The sequence below is a fragment of the Hippopotamus amphibius genome, chromosome 4 (genome assembly GCF_030028045.1).
Source record: "Hippopotamus amphibius kiboko isolate mHipAmp2 chromosome 4, mHipAmp2.hap2, whole genome shotgun sequence".
In the NCBI taxonomy this organism is placed as follows: Eukaryota; Metazoa; Chordata; class Mammalia; order Artiodactyla; family Hippopotamidae; genus Hippopotamus; species Hippopotamus amphibius.
The window spans coordinates 159,071,875-159,092,528 of NC_080189.1; the positions used below are offsets into that span (position 1 = coordinate 159,071,875).

General features: G+C 38.8%; 1 protein-coding gene and 1 non-coding gene across 37 annotated transcripts in view; one reads left to right on the top strand and one right to left on the bottom strand.

Annotated features, from left to right (window-relative positions):
- The window catches only part of NUMB (NUMB endocytic adaptor protein), a 168,158-nt gene extending 153,776 nt beyond the window's left edge, over positions 1-14,382 (bottom strand). For 30 of the 36 annotated variants that reach the window (XM_057730767.1, XM_057730751.1, XM_057730737.1 and 27 more), the window contains exon 1: positions 14,080-14,248. The gene's annotated coding sequence lies outside the window, so the exon portion shown is untranslated. Of the gene's footprint in view, positions 1-13,980; positions 14,002-14,079; positions 14,249-14,297 lie in introns of those variants that run through there. The other 6 variants (XM_057730732.1, XM_057730738.1, XM_057730747.1 and 3 more) reach the window with 6 other exon arrangements.
- A 5,239-nt stretch (positions 14,383-19,621) lies between these two features.
- Positions 19,622-19,694, top strand: TRNAW-CCA (transfer RNA tryptophan (anticodon CCA)). The gene has a single exon. It is a non-coding gene; the product is annotated as a tRNA-Trp (tRNA).
- The last annotated feature ends 960 nt before the right edge of the window (positions 19,695-20,654 follow it).

Genomic DNA, 20,654 nt, shown 5'->3' on the forward strand with positions numbered 1-20,654 from the left:
ACACATGAAACACTTCCCATCCATCCCAACTTCAAGTTACCCATGATATCAACAGACACAAAGCAGAAGTGGAGGAAGCCACAAAAGGTGTGGTGAAGGAAAGAGCCAATACATCTTTCATTTTCTTCCATCTCTAAGCCTTCTTTCAAGGAACTTAGCCAAAAAATAAAGCCCTCCCCTCAAAGATTAATCTTATTTAAACCCAAACTAATGACAAAAAAGAGTTCCATGGTCAGTATGCAGGGGATTCAGAAAGAAAGAAAAGAATTTCAAGAACCGAGATTCCTGTGTCAACACATTATAAATATCTATGAATATCAAGTATTTTAGATCGTGCTGTTATTAGGCCCAACATTTTTCAGGCACAAGTTCCATCAACCTCATATCTCACTCAGTTTGTTTCCAGAAGATGTTAAACATTTACATGCAGAGATTTTCACAAAGACCAGTTAAACACTGCTGAAGACCGTCCAAAAATAGATGCTCCAATTCTAAGACTCAAGGTATAGAGAGAAATGACATCTTCTCTAGCAAAGCACTCAATCTCAGGTTACTAGGGTTGTCCACCATCTGTTAATTCAGATAAAACTTTCCTTCCATAAATCATCGCCCTGGGATACATGACAGGAGTAATGATAGTGAAGGTAGAGAGACTGGTAGAGAGCCTACCTGCAAACAGAAATCCCCATTTAAGTTCTGACCACCACTACCATACATTCTAGAAAGTATGCAAAATTGATTGCATTTGATTTAATTACTTTAGCACTGAGGGGTAAGAATATGAGTCCACCACTTGCTCTATGATTTGGGGCAAACTGCTTAACCTCTGTGCTTCAGATTCCTCAACTGGAAAGTAAGAATAATAACAATACCTACTCTCACAGGGATTATAGTGAAGATTAAATTAGTGCATGTAAAATACTTACAGCAAAGCCTGGAATATAGTGTTAGCCCTTGCTAGTATTATTATTATTACCTGATACCCTTACTAGACTATCAGTTCTCATGTGTGGCTTAAATACAGAATAGTTTTTGAGCCAGGTCATGCAATTTTAATGTTCCTGAACCAATGATTCAATGTACCAAATTCAAAAAGCAGCTCCACAAGACACAGTCTGAAGTCTTCCTTTTGAATCATTTACTTATCAAAGTTCTTACAAATATTAATCAACAGCAAATGTTTACTTAACGCCAAGAAACCAATAGGAATTATCACTATGATATGGAACTTCTGAAAAATCTTATACTTGAAAAAATATTTTTCATTTTACTTTTAATTACAAATTAATCCCTGATCTTACAAATAAGTCTAGATCCATCATATAGTAATAAAAAAACACTGAACCTTATATTAAGGTTATCTACTATCAATCTGCAAATTTGCCTTTGTAAAAGACTTTAACCAAAAAAAAAAAAAAATGAGTAAGTGCTCAACATCTTTAGTCATTTGGAAATAACAAATTAAAACCATTCTAAGATATCACTTTATACCCACTAGAATGACTAAAAGTCAAAAAGGCTAACGACCCAGTGGTGGCAAAGACATGGATCAACTGGATCTCATACGCTACTAGCAGAGAACCATTTAGCAACTGCTCATAATGTTAAACATATATCTACCCTGTGACCCAACAATTCCACTCCTAGGTACTGGACCAAGAGAAATGAAACATATGTTAATAAAAAGGCTTGTACAAGAATACTTACAGCAGTCTTATTCATAACAGGCAGGAAAAAAAAATAATGCAAATGTCTATCAACAGAAGAATGGAAAAACACAGTTATATTCATAAAATGGAATACTATGCCACCTACAACGTTATCTGGTGTTTACAAAAATGTTTTGAATTTGCTATTCAATAAGGGTGTCTTATTTTTATTTTCTTCAAGTTCGGCCTCATTTTAAAATGCATTTTAAGCAATCTCTAGTTGAAGATAATTTTTATTCTGAAAATAACCTTACTTTTTGTTTAGTAACTCACTTGAGTTTTCTTGCCACAATATAAACTTTTGAGAAAATTTTTAATTGGTGCTTTTAAGAGGCAAGTAAATTCCAGGGTTTTATTAAGTGACACTCCTATAGTAACTCTTAAATGTCTCTGCACATATATATTTTTTCTCTTATGCATTCTTGGTGCATGTTCATCCTGAGTAGAGAGCTCTCTCCAGAAATTACCCATGCATAGAAATAAGACTGGCTTAAAATGGCTACTGTGGTGGAAATGGTATCTTTGGGAGATACAACTTGGACTTGAGATAAATTAAATACTTAACAAACTGTGGTTTAGAGAACACTTTAATGGCATTTTATTTAAAAGGCCATACCATTGCTGCAATTTTCTACTGGTTACAGTTTCCTTAAAAATAAAAGTGAACAAAACAAAATGAATCTCAAAAACATGTTAAACAAAAGAAGTCAGATAAAAAGAGTACATATGGTGTTTGTTTGTTTGTTTGTTTCTTTTGGCTGCACAGTGCGGCACATGAGATCTTAGTTCCCCAACCAGGATGGAACCCGTGTCCCCTGCACTGGGAGTTCGGAGTCTTAACCACTGGATCGTGAGGGAAGTCTCAAGAGTACATATGGTATTATTCCATTTATATGAAATTCAAAAACAGGCAAAAGCCAGAAAGTAACTGCAGGGAGGTAGAGCAAAAACTATATTGAAAGGGGCATTAAACAACTTTTTGTTGATCATTTATATAGGTTCCATGTAAAAATTGGAGGCCACTCAAAAAGAAAAAAACAAAACAAAACAAAACAAAAAAACAGTAACATAACTTCACTTAAAGGGGAGAGTGACAGAGGCAAGGTGACACATGGGTATGTGACACATTCTGGATGTGTGTGACAAGTCCCAGGTGACAACTGCACTCAGAGTGATCACATTTAAAATATTCAACTACTGATCAAATCAATACAAATTTCAGAAACCAGTTACTATTTTCTCCTTATGTTAACACTTTAAATATTTAAAATACTTTAAAAATATTTTAGTATCACCTCACACTGGTCAGAATGGCCATCATCAAAAAATCTAGAAACAATAAATGTTGGAGAGAGTGTGGAGAAAAGGGAACTCTCCTGCACTGTTGGTGGGAATGTAAGCTGGTACAGTCACTATGGAAAACAGTTTGGAGGTTCCTTAAAAAACTAAAAATGGAATTACCATATGACCCAGTAATCCCACTACTGGGCATATACCCAGAGAAAACCATAATCCAAAATGAAACACGTACCATAATGTTCACTGCAGCACTATTTACAATAGTCAGGACATGGAAGCAACCTAAATGCCCATCAACAGATGAATGGATAAAGAAGATGTGGCACATATATACAATGGAATATCACTCAGCTGTAAAAAGGAATGAAATTGAACTATATGTAATGAGGTGGATAGACCTAGAGGCTGTCATACAGAGCGAAGTAAGCCAGAAAGAGAAAAACAAATACCGTATGCTAACACATATATATGGAATCTAAAGGAGTGGTACTGATGAACCCAGTGACAGGGCAAGAATGGAGATGCAGATGTAGAGAATGGACTTGGGGACACGGGGGTGGAGGGGGCGAAGGTTAAGCTGGGACGAGGTGAGAGAGTAACACAGACATAGATACGCTACCAGGTGTGAAATAGATAGCTAGTGGGAAGTTGCTGCATGGCAGAGGGAGATCAACTCGATGATGGATGATGCTTTGGAGGGCCAGGATGGGGAGGATGGGAGGGAGTCGGGGGAGAGAGGGGATATGGGGATATATCTATAAATACAGCTGATTCACTTTGGTGTAACTCAAAAACTGGTACAAGAGTGTAAAGCAATTATATTCCAATAAAGAGCTTAAAAAAAAAAGAAAAAGAAAAAGCATTTGCTAATGTTTATCATCAATTTCTACTTTTCAGAAATAAAGTTATTAATACGCTTAAAAATATTTTAAAATGATAACACTGCTGGCAAAGGTATATATCTCAATCTCATACATTGCTAATGGGAATGTAAATTGGTACTACAACCTTTCTGGAGAGCAACTGTGCAATGTTTTGCTCTCTTGAAAGCCCTAAGAAATGTGTACCTTGACCTGACAATTCCATTTACAGGAATCTATCTTAAAAACACAGAAATGTGGACAAAGATTTGGGTTTTGCAATATTCACTGAAGTTTTGTTTATAATAATTGGAAATTAACAATCTAAATGTGAACACTATGGAAACTGGCTGCATAAATGATGATGTATCCATTATTGGAATATTCTTCAGCTAATTTAAACTGTTTTCAAATAATTGTAATGATATTAAAATATATGTTAATAAACACAGTTTCCAAAATTATATATACAGTAAAATATGCAATGAGGAAAAATTAGAGACAATAAATGTTAATGTCATTAAAAAATAATAACTTGGGGCCATCACAGAAACTATTATTATACTTCACAAGTGTCTGGGTTTTATTGTAAGAACACAAGTGATACCCCTCACTAACTAGGTCTACTGGAGGGGAAAAAAAATAAGATCAAAAGAATAAAAACATTCATTAAAGGAACACATCATTAGTATTATATTATTTCAGATACTAACAGCCAACTCATCAAATGAAGTCAAAGTCCTTCAACGTATGCTAACAAATCTATAGCAAGAAAAAGTCACAGAACTCAATACAATATAAATATATACCAAACATGTTTAATTTGAGCTAGGGAAAATAATTAGATGATTTAGTGATTTTCCACAGGACTGAGCTCAGCTCTTTTACAAAGCAACAAAAGAAGAAGGGAAAGGCACAGCAAGAAGTCAAGCCAGCAATCTGATTTCCCAGGAAATTAGCTCTTACTTGGCAAAGTACTGGCCTCATATTCTAAAAACGCAGAACTCTACAAATAGAGATGAGACACGTAAACTTCAAATACTCTGTAAAAGATGTATGCTTTTCCCTTTGCTTGTAAGACCTCCAGAAGAGAATAATTAATGTCTCTTAAAACATAGGAAAAAAGTTAAAAGCCCAATTTAGAGTTAAATGTTCTATAAATAAAGAATAAGTTTCTTTCAAAATGCTAAGTAATCTCACAAATTGTAAAATAACTGTACTTTTATTATTTTTTAAATGAAAGGAAAATACCATGCTATTTCTAATCTTCAACCAGGATTATGTGGAAAAGGAAACTCTGATATTATTGATATTAATTCTGGATTTTAAATTTACCAAGGTTAATAAAAATAGTTATAATTTCCCTATAATGTTTTCAATCGTCACTATAGAACATTTTCTTCAAACTCCAACTTAAAAAAAAAATAACCTTAGTATTTGATCTTCCTTCAGAAAAAAGGCTATCTGTTAATAATCCAAGAGTCTTAAGATTAAAGGTAATAGGATAGGTGAGTTACAGAAGGAAAAGGGGGGAGGGGGAGGAAGAGGAGTTATAATAGAAGCTTTTCTTCCTTTAAGTTACATGTTTAAAAATCTGACCCTGATTTCCATTAAATGGTCCAGCACTGAAGCATCTGTAGAATTATAGGCACAAGGCTGCCCAGTAGGCAGAAAAATGGCAGCTGAACTTCATTTAATATTCAAGTATAAAGTAATGTAAGGATGAAATTAGACAATCATATATTTAAATCAGTGGGTTCATTTATAACCCATTCTTGCAACTCTAAACTGCTTCCCTCAGCACCATGACCCCAACTGCCACACTAGACCAAAAGGCCAACAAATTGCTATTTTGAAGAATCAGTAACAAAGCAAAAAATTTTATTAAACTTTTCTAATAAGTCAATAAACAAAAAGTAATGGTCTCAACAAATGGTGCCGAAACAAATGGATAACCATGTGTAAAAGAATTATGTTGGGCCCCTTCTCCATACCATACACAAAAATTAACCCAAAATGGATCATAGAACTAAACCTAAGAGCTAAAATTTGTATAAACTCTTAGAAGAGAACATAGGCATAAATATTCATGATCTCGGATTAGGCGACTGTTTCTTAGATATTACACCAAAGCACAAACACAGTGCTATATCGAAATGAAAAAGTTTTGTGCTTCAAAGGACACCATCAAGAAAGTGAAAATACAAGCCACATTTTGGGAGAAGATATTTGTAAATCATATATCTGACAAGGTACTTCTATCCAGAACATATAAAGGCTTTTCATAACTCATAACAATAATAAAAGACAACCCCATTTTTTAAATGGGCAAGAGATCCAAATAGATAACCCTGCAAAGAAGATATACAAATGGCCAATAAACTCATGAAAAAATTCTCAATATCAAAAGCCACTGGGAAAATGAACAACAAAACCACAATGAATTATCACTTCACATCCACTAGAATGACTATCATAAGAAAAACTGAGATAATAACAAGTGTTGGTGAGGATGTGAAGAAGTTAGGATGCTTGTTCCCATTGCTGGTGGGAATATAAAATGGTATAGCTGCTTTGGAAACTGAGTTACCATATGACCCAGCAATTCCATTTAGGGTATATTCTTTGGTACATACCCAAGAGAAACAAAAACACATGTCCCTACAACAAAATCCTGTACATGAATGTTCGTAGCTTTATTTAAATAGCCAGAAACTGGAAACAATTCAGTGTCTATCAACAGCAGAACAGATTTTAAGAATTGCGATACATATTGGAATACTACTCAGCAAAAGAGGAATAAATTACTGATACACCAAACAACATAGATAAACCTCAAGTTAATTAGAGTGAAACACACCAGACCACCCTCTCAAAAAAAGACTATACAACATACAATTCTCTTTACATAAAATTCTAGAAAATGCAAATTATGACAGCAGATTCTTACCTCTGGGAGTGGAAAGGGAGAGATGAATTACCAAAGGGCATAAGGAAACTTTTAGGGTAGCATGTTCCTTATCTTGATTGTGGTACATAAATAGATAAAAACTCATCAAACTGTATACCTTAAATATGTGCAATTTCATTACATGTCGATTACACCTGAATCTTTTAAAAAAGCATATGCCAGGCTGGGGGAAGAGAAGTATACTAGGTTTCTAAAATGGTACATTTGGGCAAGAAAAAAGTAGAAACAGTAAGCTGAGAGCTTTTAAGTATGATGCACCTTTTAAAAAGTCAAAATATTAACTGATCCCTACATGGTAATAGCTGAATTTTCAGCTGGAAAATGCAGTCAAAAGCTACTATGAATTCAATCTAGTCTTTAAAGTGAAAACTGTAAAAATTCATCCCAACATTTATTTGAATATACATATTCTTCAAATATAAATGTATATGCATGTGTATATATGTACAACAGTAATAAATTCTAAATTTATAAGTACATATGCATATGTGTATTTAGAACTTATTACTTTTGCCTACAGATAATACTTGATGAGCAAATGGATTTGAGAATGCTTTACTAACTGCACAAAACGTGAGCCCCTCAATCCAAAGAGTTGCAGGTAACAGATTAAAAACTGCTGATGAGCATATTCAATGCCAAGGAGATACAATATTTAAATATTACCTTAAACAGAAGTCAAGTCTAATGAAAAATGTGTCTAATTAGTTTCCGAGCTACACTTCATAATCCAAAAGAATTTAGGGATTAGCTATAACAATGCTAATCTGAGTGTAGATAATTAAGAACTGACTGTGATTGAAAGGCAACAAAATACAGCTGATTTAAAATAAACATTCAAGTTTTTCCACAGATTGGACTAAAAATAAGACAACAGAGTCAAGAAGAATTCAAGATTGCTTTTAAAGTCTAAATGAAGTTTAAGTTTTATAGCTCACTTTAACATATAAAACTCTTTTACAGTCTATGCAAAAAACACAGAGAAATCTTTTGCCTCCTATCTGCTTCATTCACTTTACCTCCTATCTACAACCCTGGATCCGTACAATAGTAGCTAACATTTACTAAGCATTTACTATGAGCTAAGTAGTGTTAAACGCTTTACACAAATTATCTTATATAATTCTCAAAGTGATTTATTTTACAGATGAGAAATCTGAAGCTAAATTAACTTGCCTACAGAAGTAGAGTTTGATTTGAATTCAGGCAACCAAAGTTTATTTGATACCATAAACTCAATCTCCAATCAGGGTCTCCCCACCATTCATTCAGTATATTTATGTATTCCAGAGAATACCAAAAAAGATAAAGGACTAACTTCAAAAACTTTACAACTTTATGAAGAGATTAGATCTAATATCACAAAATAAGTTTTTAAAAAATCCTCACCGGAATTTCCCTGGTGGTCCAGTGGTTAAGAGTCCATGCTTCCTATGCAGGGGGCATGCGTTCGATCCCACATGCCTCATGGCATGGCCAAAAAAAAAAAAAAAACCTCACCTATATGACAAAATACCCAGCTGTATGGTTTCTCAAATTAAACCAGAATATAGAAGAGATCATTAAGAAATGAATAGCATTTGATGTAACATGTTAATGTTAACATTTTTAGAAATGACCCGTCATATAAACAGACATTTAAGGTTCATTTTCTCACCAATATTTTCAATATAGTATTTAGTACTGCAACCTTTCAAGAGTAAGGAAGACTTGGCTATTATAGGAAATATCCCTTCATACTACCAGTATTAAATAATTTTCAAAAATAAGAACGAATCTGGGACTTCCTAGGTGGCACAGTGGTTAGGAGTCCGCCTGCTAAAGCAGGGCACACAGGTTTGAGCCCTGGTCTGGAAAGATTCCACATGCCATGGAGCAATTAAATCCATGTGCCACAACTTCTGAGCCTGTGCTCCAGAGCCCGTGAGCCACAACTATTGAACCCATGTGTGGAATTACTGAAGCCCACATGCCTAGAGCCTGTGCTCTGCCACAAGAGAGGCCACCTCAATGAGAAGGCCACGCACCACAACGAAGAGTAGCCCCTGCTCGCCGCAACTAGAGAAAGCCCGTGTGCAGCAACGAAGACCCAACACAGCCAATAAAATAAATTAATTAAAAAAATAACTAAGCAAATAAACCCTTATAAGTTATGCAAAACAGCACCACATGACACAATTGAAAGGTACCTGAGGAGTACCTGTGCAGCTGACCAGGACAAAAGCATCACTTTTACTTTTCTAAGGTCAAAGGTAGTCAATTTTAAAGATACAAATTTTGCTTTTTTCTGCGTTCCTGCCTTTCCTGACTTTGCCTTTATTTAGGAGCCAAGCAGTGTTCCATGGTTTTAAATCCCTCTTCCTCCCTAACTAAACTGGAAAGAAATCTGATAATAATCATTTCCCTAATTAACTATATACACCTTAATATAAACAAGTTACCACAATTAATATTTTGCTATCTAATCACAAAACTCAAGACTTTGATCCTGAATGTAAGGAATAAGAAACAAGTAGGGAGAGAGTTTTGGTAGGGAGAGAAAGGGAAGTCACTGAACATTAATTATTAAGCAGCCCCTTGATTAATCCATTTAAGACGACTGGGAGTCTCTTCCTATTGCCTAACCCCACACTCCATTAGAGAGGACAACTGGGAAGGGCTGGCCTAGTTACAATTGCTGGGCACCTACTCCCAAGAGCTGGAGAAGCAGAGGCAAGTGTCCAGCCTTCTAAATCCACATGGTCCTGCCCAGGCTCCCATCCTAGGACTAGCAATTCTCAGCGTATTCATTTGTATTCTGACATGCTCTCCTGAATGGAACACAACAAAGGAAGAGTTCTAACAAGCAATGCAAAAAATATGTCCATGTGAGAATGCTGCAAATAGGATCATCATCCTTTACATATGTCACTCCAGGAAAACTGCCAAGGAAGGCTCACTCCTCTAAACATACTTCCTGCAGATCCTCCGACTCCTCCTTAAACGCGTCAGTATTCTCCTCACTCTCCCTTAGTCTCAAACCTCCTTTTGCCCCAAGATTTCCAAGCATATATTTTATATTCTCAAAAATATATGGCAATATGATAATGACATCCGATTTATCAGTACCTGTCTCATATCTGAACAAACATCCTAAAGCCTTATACAGAATTTCCATCTTTAATAATGAGATTTCCAATGTTATATTACTGAATATAAATTTTCTTTGCAAATAAATTTATTTTCAAAAAATTCTATTTCTTTGCAAACAAAGGATTTATCATGTCAAGATTAAAAAATAAGATAGCAAAAAAAATTTTTTTAACTTAAGGAGTAAAATTGTTTCCTTTCTCCCTAGCCCCACCAAGGAAACATATATCAGAGTTCAGAAATTGGCAGAATTCAAGATGCATTCCATAGAAATCAAAATTTATCAAACACAACAGACGTATTTTGGCAAACCCAAAATAAAACTTAGCTTTCCAAATACTCTATTAAAAGACTTCTTTTAAGGTAATAAGTTTACCAAGGGACCTTTTCTGATAAAAGGAATTCTCCCAGCAAACTAAAAACCAGACATTGGGGTTTTGTACTTTCACAGAACTAGATTTTCAGGCAGCACATTTCCACTAGGATTTATTGTATGAGTAGCTGGAGAGAAAGAAGCAAAGAAAGCAAATCAGAAGCTATTTATAAAAGACAAAACTTTACTGAAATAGAAAATAAACTTAATTAACTAGTGTTAATTAAACTTCCACTTTTAAAAATCGTTTACCTGAATAATCTTTGAAATTGGAAAATAAGCCTCACTAAATTGTAACATCAGGAGCAGTTTCTTTGGGATTTAAAACCCACCATTTTTTCAACTACAGATCAACAAATCTCAGTGTAAAAAGGGTTGAGCAATCAGAGCTATTCGCAGAGAAGTATGATTAAATTATGGGTGACTAATAAGTCAATTGAATAAAGTCCACTTATTAAAAAGCAAGTAAGTAATCAAACTACTTAATGTCCACAATCATGAAGAATGAATTTTATATTTTTCCCACACTTGATTATTAACAGCCTACATTTCTTCCATCAGTTAGTAAAGAACTGAATGATCTATACAAAAGTGCCCATTGACCCTATGACTTAACCGTTCTGGTGGTAAGGATACTTCATTTAACTCAAGGCAAGGAATTCAAAAGCTTTCATCCTTGGAATCTTTGTCACAAAAAATTAGCAAATTTGTCTTATGAAAGGACTACTTATGTTTTTCAACTCAAATATGCAATGATTACACGTTTTGTGGTCTTCCAAACAAAAAACAAATTTTAATAAAAACAGGAAATAGAACTAAAAATTATTTTTGAGAGAGAAAAAAATCTAAAATTCCTGATGCAAAGCTACTCCAAAAGTTTCTTCACAATTTCATAAAACATTAATGAAAGGGTTATAAATCCCCTAAATTAAAGATTTTAAAGAAAGCTGTAAGAATCTTTCAGTTTTCAATATTGTTTTCTCTGTTCTTACATCCATTAAAACAGATATAAATCAAACTTTTTCTAAATATAAACCATCTAGTCTTATAGCAGAAAAACCAAACGAAGAACAGCACAAAACATACGTATATGTGCTTAATATTGCTTAAGTATGTAGATTACATTTAGGTCCCTCAAACAAGTTAAATTTACAACATATGTCACATCCAGATCATTCTCAAGGGAGAAAACCATCAAAACAAAAGCTCCTGCTTAAGGTTAATAAACGACTTTGTAGTTAAAACTCTAACCCAGGTGCATTTTACTGTCAAGTATTATTACTATTTCTTCTCTCTTCAAAAACCTAGATATCTAAAATACACAAGTGAAGTATATATCTGGTGCCCTTAAAAATGCTTTTATATTGTATATTTTGTATTAAGGCCATGAAAACTTTAAAATTCCTTTACTCTCTAAATAGGAAACACCCTTTCCCTTTTCTCTTGAAATGTCTTATTTGGTTTTTGCTTAAATCCATATACGAACTGTTCTCAGACCTGTCTACCTCGGTGTTACTTGTTTACTGTCAACATGTCTGTGTACACTTAGGTTTTTTACAGACAGTGCTTTACAGTACACCGGTAAAAAAAAAAGAGGACATGAGTGAAACAAAACACTGAGAAACACCACTCAATTTCATCTCTCTGCCTGAAATTCCCTTTAGTCCTCATGCTAAAGATTCTCAATATTTAAAAAGAAGCACAACACCATATACGATAAGGCAAACACAGGAGAAACCAAATCAGAAACTGAAGAAATTTAACAGAAAATATCTGTACCTGAGAATTACCACTAAAAGAAAAATAAATAAATAATAAACCCAGTCCCTGGATGCCCCTACTGAAGGGCTGCTTTTGCTGGGCTGGTTTTGCTGCACTGCATGGCTCAAAATAGTTTTACAAACTTTTTAATGAAAGAAATGCATTTTACATTGTGACCTAGTATACACATACATGAGCAAAATTCCCCAAAACAATATTTTTTCTTGCCATGTGCAATGGTAGTCAATTCTGTTCTATTCCATTTCATTTTTAATACTGGTGGTAACCCACTAAATTGATTTTATAAATTACTAATAAATCATGATCCACAGTTTGAAAAACAGACTTAAAATAGGGTATCCCTTATACAGTATTAGGATCTTTTTTTTTTTTTGCAATTTACTTCTACCCATCTCTATCAGGGTAGACAGGTTTTTTAAGGTTGCTACATTACTACTGTTTTCAATAAAGCAAGTGGTTCTTAAAATGTGGTTCCCTGACCAACATAAACATCACCTGAGATAAGTGCAAATTCTCAGGTCCCACCCCAGACCTACTGAATCAGAAACTCTGGGTGGAGCCAGCAGTCTGTAGTTCAGCAAGCCCTCCAGGTGATTGTGGTGCAAGCTCAAGAACAACGCATTAAAGAATTCAAGACTTTATACTCTACACATTTAACAATCCAGTACATAGTGCTTACACTGTGCCATTCACTATTCTAAAAGTTCCACAGATATTAACTCACGTAAAATAACAACCCTAAGAAGTAGGAAGTATTGTTATCCCTACTACACAGATGAAATTTCTGCACAGAGAGAGGTTAAGCTGTCAAAGCTAGGTGGTGGAACTAGAATTCAAACATTTCTAATTTGGTGAAAGTAAGCCTATCCTCTTCATGCCTCTCCTCCTTCTGATCAAGTCTCCAGTCCTACTCCTTTAGTTCAGCCACTCCTCCCCTTTCCCCATTCAATTTCCCTATCTTGTCAATGTCCTTATTTTCTAACAATATTGCACTCATCCTAAAACAAATTTCTCTTCTAAAGCACTGGAATGCAAGTCACAACCTTGCTTTTATAACCCTATCTCTGGTCCCAGATGGTAAATTAGTATCATGAAGCTGAAGTTTCTTCTATTTCTGAAGTCCTTAGAACCTATTAAGGGCGCCACGTTAACTTCTCATATCTACTGTTCTGGCCAGTTTCCCCAAGACCACTAGTCTCTTCCTGAGCAACTTTCTTGCTGCCTCCTATTCCGCCCTATCTCCTACTCCATTCCCACAAGGAAACTACTCCCACCCACCCCCTTGTCACTTTGCTTGACTTAATCTCCAACTGAGAACTTCCACTCCTCAGCTGGACCCCACACCACAGTCTCAAACCCGAGCTACCCCTCGAGGATTTTTTTTCAAAACCCGGGTCTCCCGAGGATCCTCAGACCCAGAAGTTCCCTGTCCAGTCCTGGATCTCCCATCCCAAACCCCCAGTGGGGGGCAGGGCGCCTCCCGTTCCTCCCCAAGCTGTTCAAGGTCTCCACGGGTCCGACCCTCCGAAGCCCCGCAAGAGCCCTCCTCTCTCGAAAGGCCGCCTTTCTCAAGAGGATCCCCCTGCTCCCTCCCTGCCTTTCCTCGACGACCTCGCGGGGACCCCGGCCGCCCTCAGCCTCCCTTCTCCCTCGGACCCGGGCCACTCCCAGTCTCCCGGCCCCCCAGCTTTCTCCGCTCGGGCCGCTCCGGGGCTTCCCGGGTTCCCCTTCTTCCTTGCACCCAAGCTGCCCTGGGTATTCCCGAGTCACCCCGCCCTCGAACCAGGTCGTACCCCGTCACCCCGGGTCACCCCCTTCTCTGGGACCCCAGACACTCCCGTCTCCCCAGGGACCTACCCCTCACACACCGGCCGCCGGTCAGTGCCCCAGACCCGAACAGCCAGGCGTCCCAAGGCACCTCCCGGCCTGACCCGCGGTGGTCCGGCCCCAGCCTACCTTGCCACCACGAACTCCTCCGCCAGGAGCCGGGCGGCTCTCCCCGCAGCCCAGTCAGCGCGAACTCGCCGCCTCCGCCCCCGCCCTGGCCCCGGCCCTGGCCCGCTCCGGCCCGCAGTCCAGGCCCTCTTCCACTGGCTTCCGCTTCGGGAGCGCCGAGCTGGAGTTTCCGCCCCACAACGGCCCCCAAACCTCAGGCCCGCGTTGCCGGTACTCACCTGCCGCTGCCCCCGAGCAACTCCAGCGCCACTGCCTCTACCTCCGGCGCCAGTAACCACCTAGCGCCGCCACCTCCCCCATGACAACAGGCCCACCCCATTTCACACTTCCTACCTCTCCATTGGATAGTGGGACGGCAGCTCTCTGCTCTTATTGGTTTAGTTTACCCGTCCGTCAACGCTTCCTTACCGCCCCTTTTCCTGAGCTGGTATTTCCCCCCTCCCGGACCTGGAGCATCCTAGACCGAGTTTCAGTTGTAATTGGTTGATGGTTGGGCAGTTCAAAGTTTTGATAGGCTGCCGAAAGTGTCTGTTAAGTCAACTGGCAAAGGATGTGACGGCCACGATTGGTTCGAGCTTGGGCACAGTTTGGTTGCGCAGTAGAAAGTAAGGAAGGGGCGGACGCTTCTGTCGGAGGGGAAGGGTTAACTCTTTGTGGTAGAGTTGACTCTGTAAACTCATGCCTTTCTCCAACTTCCTCCCTGTAAGGAGAATCTTATCACTGTTAGCTTACCCAGAGGGTAGTACTTACAAACAGCAACATGAGAGGTTGTGTTTAAATAAAAATCGTTTACAAGTCCTTGAGAGAAAAGCACTATATAGATTAAAAATTTCCCCTTCTTGAGGTCCTAAGGTGCCCAATTTCCTTGACGCTCTTTCCAGAAGTCTCCATGCTGACGGGCAAACTACAACCGTTCATTTAGCAGAATCAGTCCATTTTGGTTGCAGTTAATAAATTGAAGTGGCGTGTTGAGAGTTCTGCAGCTTCTAGACTCACCCCTGGCTGGCTCCTGCGAAGTGATCAGGCAACCAATAGCAAATTTGGACTAAATGGGCCACATTTTACCCTTGCGATGCTTTGGAAAAGAGAATTCGGCTCCTCGCAACTTGATTTTGATGCTCAGCAGTTCTTAAATAGCCCAACTAAATGTGTCAGATACTTAAAAACTTGTCTTTTTTTCTAAACCTCTCCTCTTCCTAGCAGTCTAAATTAGGACCATTGAAGGAATTGCATTTCTTTTCTCATATTGGCACAATGCACAAGAATAAATGATTACATTTTTATTCATTTGGGTACAAATTACAGTAGGCATTTTTGAGAAATTTGGTGCTGCTATAAAAACTCTTGTGCTCCTAGAAATACATGCATCGTTAGCTTTTTACTTTTCTTTTTCATTTCCACCCACTTTTCCTGCTCCTAAATAGCAAAATGCTGGCCTAATTACTCTTTCAATTTCTAAATCAAATTTAAACATACCTTCCTCACAACTGCACCTATCATACACAAACCCATGGGTGGTGAAATACTCTCAGGAATGGATTGGGGCAGGTCAAGGGTACTTCCCTCTTAAGCATCCCTTTATGGTTGGGGACTTCCTGTTGCACCAAAAATCTGGACTTTGTCCCCTTCTTATTCTCGCTAACTCTTTGTTCCATATCTCTTCTATTTACCCACCTGTCCTGTTCCAGCAAGCTACAAGGAGTTTAAAACTGCATGGTTCATTATCCAAAAAAAAAAATTGTTCATTTTCCAACAAATATTTTTAGTCAAGTTTAAATAAACTACATACCTCTGTCACCAAACTAAGCGGAAATTATTCCTCCAGTAACTCTACGTAACAATAAGGTGTCTTTTCCTAGTTATTTTCTGGTACTTTCCTCCCCCTTCCCTCATTCTCACCTTCCAATTTAGAAATAACCTCCCCTTCAATTCAATGACTCATGAAAAGCCTGTAAAAGGAAAGTGGAAAAGCCAAAATAACTTCAGAAATGTCTGAATCATGCAATTGAAGGAAAGATCAGACATTGACCATGATAAGATGGAATCTAAGACATAAGGCAAGCCTGAACTAACATCCCATAACAAAAATGGTAACATGTAAATGTGAAGATGCTCCAATGAGAAGGAGGAGGTAGCGGTATGTCCTTTACCCAGCTTTTTAATGTATTAGCAGCAGCTTTCTTCTCTCTAGTCTTGGCAGTGTGTCCTACCTACCAATTTTAGAGCAAGTTAGAAGGCAATTAATGTCCTGGCAGATAGGAAACAATAACGTCATAGGAGGGAATGGCCATTATTATGGTACTTTGGGTAATAATGGCTATTGCACAGCCACAGTGACTACGTGAGATAGAGAACGTAGAATTAAGCCAGCCTCACTAAGAGGACTTGCAATCTAAGTTCAGGAACTCAACAAAATTACTATCACAAAACTAGGAAAATTGCCACAAAGGTCAGCTATTCCTTGTATTTCATGTTATTTATTTATTTATTTTTATTTTTTGGCTGCATCACACAGCAAGTGGGATCTTAGTTCCCTAACCAGGGATTGAGCCTGGGTCCCCTGCAGTGGAAGCCCAAAGTCTTAACCACAGGACCACCAGGGAAGTCCCCCTTCTATTTCTCTCTCTCTCTCTCTCTCTCTCTCACACACACACACACACACACACACACACACACACACAGCAGTCTTAAATGTTTTTGCTCATACATGAATATACACTTCTACCACTACCATTCCTTGTGAAAAATTAGTTAAGAAGAAAACTGTAGAACTTCCCTGGTGGTGCAGTGGTTAAGAATTCACCTGCCAGTGCAGAGGACACAGGTTCAATTCCTGCTCAGGGAAGATCCCACATGAGAAGCCACCCAATGAGAAGCCCGCTCATTGCAATGAAGAGCAGCCCCCGCTTGCCCCAACAAGAGAAAGCCCGCGAGCAGCAATAAACACCCAACACAGCCAATAAATAAATTAATTTAAAAAGGAAAAAAAGCAGTAGAAGAAAAATATAATATAAAAGTACAACCCAGGGTGCAGTGGTTAAGAATCAGCCTGCCAATGCGGGGGACAAGGGTTCGATCCCTGGTCCAGGAAGAGCCCACATGCCTCGGAGCAGCTAAGCCCCTGCTCCACAACTACTGAGCCTGTACTCTAGAGCCCACCAGCCACAACTACTGAGCCTGCTTGCCACAACTATTGAAGCCTGCATACCTAGAGCCCTTGCTCTGCAACAAGAGAAGCTACCGCACTGAGAAGCCCACGCACCGCAACAAAGAGTAGCCCCCCACTCCCCACAACTACAGAAAGCCCATGTGCAGCAATGAAGACCCAACACAGCAAAAATAAATAAATAAATCTTTAAACATAAAAAATAAAAGTACAACCCAGCAAAAAAAGAGAGAAAACCTTAAAGAAGGAAGGTTTTAAGGAATATTCTTTGATCCAACAGAAGGCTATTGTGTTGCTGAAGCCCATGCAGTACTGGAAAAGGTAATGCTTGTACCCTATGTTTTGATTTTGTGTACACAAAGTAACCTTATAATGTAATTATTCCATCTGGCTTCCCTTTTCTTTCCTGTGTTATGTGCTTCTCCATCATTCTCAAGGCCCTCTCTTAAAAAGCAAGAGCACTGGAGTCAGGGAGTCTGTAGCTTTGTGTTGCATGGCTGGCTGTGGAGGTAGTGCAGATGGTATCTGAGCAAAACCACTTGAGCAAAACCAGGATGGCAGGTGTATTAAAGGCAAAAATAGCCTTTATAAATCCTGATTAAGTGGAAAATGATGGACTCAGAGTGATGTCCCAGTATCTGAGTGGTATGGTTTGCCTTGGGCTCTAGTGTGTGCTGGTACTTTTTGCTCTCTTTTCTCTGCTGCTCCTCTCTTTTCATCGTATCACTTTTCAGGGGAGCAGAATCCAAGTCTCTTTCCATTTCTATTTTAGTCTGTGGGGCAATTTCACTATGGAAAAGCTCCTTTTGGGGTTTTTTGTTTGTTTGTTTTTGGATTTTTTTCTCCCTGGTTTCTACACACAATTCCAAATGGATTAGAGTAACAAACAACTGGTGGAGAAGAAAATCACTCAGATAAGCAGACAAGGGCCAGAGCTGCCTGCTGCTAGCAGTTAGGGGCAAAGCCCTGATATTTGATAAGAGATGGTTCCCTGAGTTTGGGACCCCTGAAGGTGTAGGTTGACAGGGATGAAGGGATAGGAGAGAGGGAGGAAAGAGAGAGAAAAAGAGACAGAGACAGAGAGAATGAGAGCTAAGAGAGAGAGAGAGAGGGCCCATAGAGAAGAGGGTAATGAGAGAGAGAAAGAGTCAAGAAGCCACCATCAGAGTGCTGAGCCAGCTTAGAATCCTCCCCCCACCTCCCTGGCTATGGACGTCACACCAGGTTGCACAACTGCACCAGCAAAGTGCAGCCTCTGCCACTGGTTGAAAAGAGAATGGGGCCAGAGCTCTACCCTATGGGATCATTGCTTTACTGCCACCTGGAAAGGAAATCCCCCCTGAGCTCAAAGCCTGCTGCTTTGGCACCGAGGCAAAGCTGACAAGGAAGGATAGATTCCTGCAGCCAGCCAACGAGTGCATCTTCATTGGATTTCATAAAGGTGACCACTGGCATGAAGCTCTGGATAAACAAAGGGAAATTTTCTGGAAGGAGATGTTTTTGCCATCCCAAACTGGGGAGCTTCCAACAAAGGAACGTGCCAAGCTGCTTTCCATGCTGGAACAAAGCACTGTGGTTTCAAAGTTCAAGGCTCTGTTCCGTGGAGGGAAGAAGCAAAAAAAAAAAAAAAAAAAAAAGTCAGTGTGAGAAGGTGTTCTCTCAGGCAGAACTTGCTTTCCAATCCTAGGGCTCACGTGATTTCTAAATCGCACACCATACCTTCTCATTACTCAATGCATGCATTTTCATCCTCAAGAAAAGTATGTGTACCCCTCTACCCACCTTGCATAGCATAGGTAAGATGGCTTGAGTGCTTGTGAGCTGGATGGGCTGCCACTCCTAGCTCTGCCATTGTGCTATTAAATGGAGCCCCTGGTTACTATCAACAGATCTATGGGTGGCCCAGCCATTCTTCTGCAGCAGGGAGTGGGCCACTCAAAGCACTTAGCACCATTTAAAGTTTTGTCTATCCCAGTTTTACACACACACAAAGAGTTTCCTGGAAGCATGGTTACACTCCAAGGATTTCAGAGAGTAGAATGCCTTCTAGAACTCCAGTTTCCTAATCACTTGGAATCTCATAAGAAAGTAGACTTGGACTCAGACTCTTGAACCTAAATGTGTTTAGATCCTGGCTCTGCCATGTATAGCTGTGTGACTCTGGGAAAGTTGATTCATCTACCTAAACTTCAGTTTCTTCATTTACAAAATGGGATATATATTAGTTATCTCTTGCTGCATAACAAATTCGTAGCTTAACACAACAACTATTATCTCTGTTTCTGTGGGTCAGAAATCTTGGTGTAGCTTAACTGGGTCCTCTGGCTCTGGATGTCTCACAAAGCTGCAGTCAGCTCAAGGTTCGATTGGGGGACTTCGCTGATGGTCCAGTGGTTAAGACTCCTTGCTTCCAATGCAGGGGGCCTAGGTTCGATCCCTGGTCAGGGAACTAGATCCCACATGCCACAACTAAAGATCCTGCATGTTGCAACTAAGACCTGGCAGAGCCAAATAAATAAATAAATTTTTTTAAAAAAGGCTCAATGGGGATGAATCTGCATCCTAGCTCTATCATATCATTGTTGGCAGGGTTCCTTAGCTCACAGCCTTTAGGCTAAGGCCTTAGATCCTCATGAGCTATTGGCTCAGGACTTCCCTCAGTGCCTTGCCTTGTGGATCTCTCCATAGAGCATCTCAAAACATGGCAGCTTACTTCATCAGAGCAAGCAAGCAAGCAAGAGGGCAAGAGAGAGATCCAGTAAGAGTGAGACTGCTAAGAAGACAAAAGTCATAGTCTTCTGTAATCTAATCACAAGAATGACATCCCAATATTCTTGCCACATTCTGTTAGTTAAAAGCAAGTCATTAGGTCCAACCCACACTCAAGGAAAGGATATAAATACACAAGGATATAAATACCAGGAGGGAGATCATTGGAGTCACTTTAGAAGCAGCCTACCTCAGAATAATAATAATAATACCTACTTGTAGGTTTTGTTTAAAGATTAAAGGAGAAGATATGCTCAACTCAGGGCCTGCAATATATTATGTGCCTGGTGTATACAATAACTGTTATCACTATTAATGCTATTATTGAATATACAATGATTGGTTTTCTCTCCCTTGTAGCTACTAGGAGGAAACTTTTAAGAGCAATAAATGATGTAATCTACATAATTCAGGAAGGACCTGATGCATAGTATAGTAAGTGCTCGGTAACCATTAATTATTATTAACGTTATATGAAGTGTGTGCTATCTGGTTGCCGCTCCAAGCTACTGGAAAGATATGCTATGATTATGGTAACTTCTCCAGAATGGTCTTATCTTCAAATATTTTGTCTCATTTATCCATGTGTACCCTATACTTGCCAGACCACAATTCTAGATTTGGGGCTCATAAAATATAA